A 4,526-nucleotide genomic window follows, 5' to 3' on the forward strand; every position below is an offset into this window, starting at 1 on the left:
TGTTTATGCCTGTCGTAAAGTCAATTTAGAGTAAAAAAAAAAAAAATTCCGTTGTGGTATAAACACAGAAAAGACAGTGGCTAAGAATAACTGGGAATCCCCCCTGCGGTGTACAGAAAATACGGCCTATCCTACCACCGAACATTAAGAGCAGTAGGTTGATGGATAACAGACCAATGGATGGTTACCTTTCAGTGACATGGGTCCTCTACCACGCCTACCACGCCTGTGCATAAATGCGAGGTTGGCGGTGAAAGGGTTAAAGAAAAATTGGGGGTCAGAGTAGTGTCAGATGAGAAGTGTTACTAACTGGCAACACATATCTTGAAATGTGTACAGTGTTTTGTAATACAGACCCTCATACTACAATGTATTGTCATACAGACCCTCATGTACAGAGGTTTGGGATAAAGGAATGAAACATCAATCAGATCATGAAAAGAAGTAACTTTTATTTTAAATTCTTACAAAAAAAAAAATTGCATATTACATGTAGCTATTTCAATTGTTTAAGACTTGTGAGACATTTTTAATACACAAGGTCAACAACAACAACAACAACAACAACAACAACAAAAAAAGACAAGAAAATACTCACACAGAGAGACTACAGAGAAGAATACGCTTCAACTCTGTCCCAGACGAATATAAACAGCCATTTTTTTTTTATTACCTCCCTTGATGTACAACTGTGCTCAAGTCAATGCAGCCAGGTCAGGAAGAACCATGTCCATGTTTCCAAAATTTAGTTGTTAAAAAGATAGGTAATTTTACCAGAACTAGCACCAGAGGACCAACACTGAAGATGGAAATAGTCAGCTTGACTTTGCTGAGGTATGAATGAATGTGGACATGTTTCATGTAGAATTTTACTGGTGTTATTGTTAGGTTGGACAGATGTGTGTTTGTTTCATCAGCCCTGTGCTAACTCTTGTCTTTGAATTTAATCAGTTTGGAAGTGTTCAGAGACGTGTGGTATCTCTCAAGTTTCTTTCTTTCTTTTTGCTCTTTTAGTTAAAAAAAAAAAAAAAAAAAAGCTCTTCAGATAAAATGACATAGACATACATTTTATAAACCATAGAGGAAGGCAAAAGAAGGATCAAATGAACCCTGAAACCACCTGTTTTGTGGAGTACAGTATTTCAGGTGCATAAACTAGTGTGTTTCATGAAAAACAGAAGGTTGTAAAGTGAGTTGAAGACAACAGATAAATTCTGGTTGTTTCTTTCTTTCATCTTTTTACAGAAATCGGAATGAAGGAGGCATTGATACTCTCAATTTCTAGCAAACAAGAATGGGTATGTGTGTGTGTGTGTGCGTGTGTGTGTGTGTGTGTGTGTGTGTGTGCATTCCATTTCTGCCTACCCCAGTCAAGTTTTCCAGTGTTTTTTGATGTGACTATATGATGGAATGATGGAGAAATAACAAAAGGAGAACTTGATTTTCACATGATGGAATCTCTCTCTCTGTTGTGATGTTGATTTATCATATGGTAATGCAGACATCCCGGACAGCAGAAAAACAGCTGTTAAAATTGATAATGTTATATTTGAAGTGCTGTTTTGTAATGAGATTATATTGTTGCACACTCTGAATCTTCTTATACACTGATGAAAAAAAAAAGTGCACAAAGTTTTGATACAAGTATTCTGATGTTTGTTTTCTTACATGATGATCTGAGAACTTTTTTGAATAAAATGATGTTTGTAAATATTGTTTGTTTGCTTGCTTTTTTGTTCATATTTCTGCATGTGCATGCATGCTTGCTGGCATGTTTTTTCCCCTTTAATCCACCTTTGGAAAAAACACAGTGGCATGTGGGAGTGGGTTGGTTGATTTATATAAGGGAAAAAACAACAACCCAAAAATGTTTATCTGTAGATCATAATATTATCAGTATACCCTGCACCACTTGTATAGCCAAGAGTAATATGAGCACAGACTGTACCTTTCATGACAGTGGAATGAAGATAACCAGTTTTATTATGGTTATTTTGGGGTTTTTTTGTTTGTTTTTGTCATTAGCTGATGCGAGCTTGTTGCAAGTGAGTTGGATCTTTGGACATTTTTGTAAGCTCATTGACATTCTTTGCTTAGAAGTATGCATGTAGAGTATATGTTCAACTCTCTGTATCCCTTTGGGGTGTATTTCCTCTCATTCTGTGTGTGTGTGTGTTAATCAGCATCATTATCTTAAGAAAGGGGAAACTGCATCTTTTTTCTTCTTTTTTTTTTAACCTTTTTATTCAAGATTTTACAAATATAGTGGCAAGAAAAAGGCATACAAGAAAGAAAAAAAAAGAAAGAAAAATCAACACAAAAAAATCAGAATACAATCGGAACACTTTTACATAATTTGCCATATAGTCGCATAACCTGTATAACTCATGCGTGTCCACATATACACACACTCGCACACACGCACGGGCACAAACAAGAAACGGAAAAAAAAGAAATGCACACATGCACTTAAAAGACCCAAAACAAAACAAAAAAACTGCTTCCAAATCATGCATGCATAATATATAACCAATGTGTGTGTGTGTGTTAGTGCGTGTGTGTGTTAGTGTGGGGGGGGGGGAGGGGGGACCGATTTATTTGCTCTGCAAAATCTGAGTGGAGTTGTGGTTTCAAAAAGCTCTCATTCATGCCCATGTTGGTCCCAAATGTACCTCCAAGAGGAAGGTTGGTTTGCACAGCAAGCGACAGATAGTTTCGCACTATGTAGTGCTCATCGGGCTTACTACCCGATCCTGACTGCGAACCAGAGAGAATAATTCTCACTATTCAATAATAAACCCAAGACCTGATGTCTTCGTTTTTCCATAAAGAAATGGAGAAAACACACACACACACACACACACACTCATGGTTAATCATTTAAACTTGGGATTGACTATCAAGAGTATATATATATATATATATATGCTGTGGTTGACATCGTAACTTTCTTTTATATATATATATATATATATATATATATATATAAAAGTTACGATGTCAACCACAGCAAAACCAGGTTGTTTTACGGACAACGCGAAAACCTTGATAAAAATCCAACATAGTGTTATCGTTTCAAAAGCCCCGTGTTGTTATCAGTGTGGTGCAAACAGTGACGCACGGATTCGCCCCTTCCGGGTTCTGTGCAAACATAGAAGTGTCATTGCACAGTGTTGTTTATCCCAACACAACTGACGAACTGGTCCAGGATTGTACACGTCCACTTCTACTTTGTTATTAACTTATTTCGCGATGTGATTGCAGTGTCACATTTTCGTGTTTTAGTTTACTGCGTTGATTTTTGTTGTTGTTTTTGTTGTTGTTGAAATACTGAATAGCTGCTATTTATCATTCTATTTTGAGATAAGCAGATGATTCAATATAAAATGCACTACCTTCGCCACAAATGAGTTGTCTGACTATTGATAATGAAGAGCTTTGCATTTTTTTTTTTTTTAATAAATAATTTTTTTACGGAATAATTTTGATAATGTAAGCGATCATGATTTTTCAGCCTCCCCCTATCTGTGGTATTTACCTCTTCAGATACATTTTCTTTTCATTTCTTCACTTTATATCTGCCCCTCAATAGAAAGTATATTTACAGATGGAAAAAAAAAAGAAAGAAAGAAGAAGAAAAAAGAAAAGAAAAGAAGAAAACCCACACACTATACACAGACAAATGCACCTCAGCATCCCTTCCCCCAACGCTATGATTTTTATTCACACACACACACACACACAACGACTACTACTACGACTATTACAACACTGAAACGCGCGCGCGCTCAGTGCACAGACACACACACGCACGCACGCACACACACACACACACACATGAGAGAGAGAGATAATGACAGCGATTATCTATTCAAGCACAAAGGCCGCATCCCCATTTGAAGGGAGAAATTGCGCGCCAAACACATGCCATACCATATAGGCCAACATGCACACACATTTCAACACACTGTCATTTCATATCAAAGTTTACCTTCTGTTGAAGGCCTTGTACATTTACAACCCACGATTCTGAATTAAAATTTCATTGTTTACGTCAAAATCATATCCAAAATTTTACATATGGATTTGAATAGATTGGACATCTACCTGGTTTAACACATATCAAATAATTACGTGTTCGTCGATTATTAACATAAAAAACGCTTCCTGCCAGTTAAATCTAATTTTTCTATGACATGTCCTTTCTCATATTTCAGCCTCACATGTGGTACTTTGCTGTCAAATAACCCTACTGATTCATTTTCAAACGTACATATCAATTTTTAAAAAAGTCATCATGTTTTCCCCATATTGATCTTGGTCTGCAAACAGAAAACTGAGCTTTGTTGAAGAATATACACCAAGACACCTGTAGCAGTATGTTACGGAGACTTCCGTGCTTCCACAAAACTATAATGTTCCCGAGACACCAAAAACTCGCCTTTAAGAAAAATCATAATCATGATTTTTCTCCATGTTTAATCTGGAGTGATGGCCTTGAGGTAAAGCGTCCGCCAAGGAAGCGA

Source organism: Babylonia areolata, chromosome 25 (assembly GCF_041734735.1).
Source record: "Babylonia areolata isolate BAREFJ2019XMU chromosome 25, ASM4173473v1, whole genome shotgun sequence".
Classification (NCBI taxonomy): Eukaryota; Metazoa; Mollusca; class Gastropoda; order Neogastropoda; family Buccinidae; genus Babylonia; species Babylonia areolata.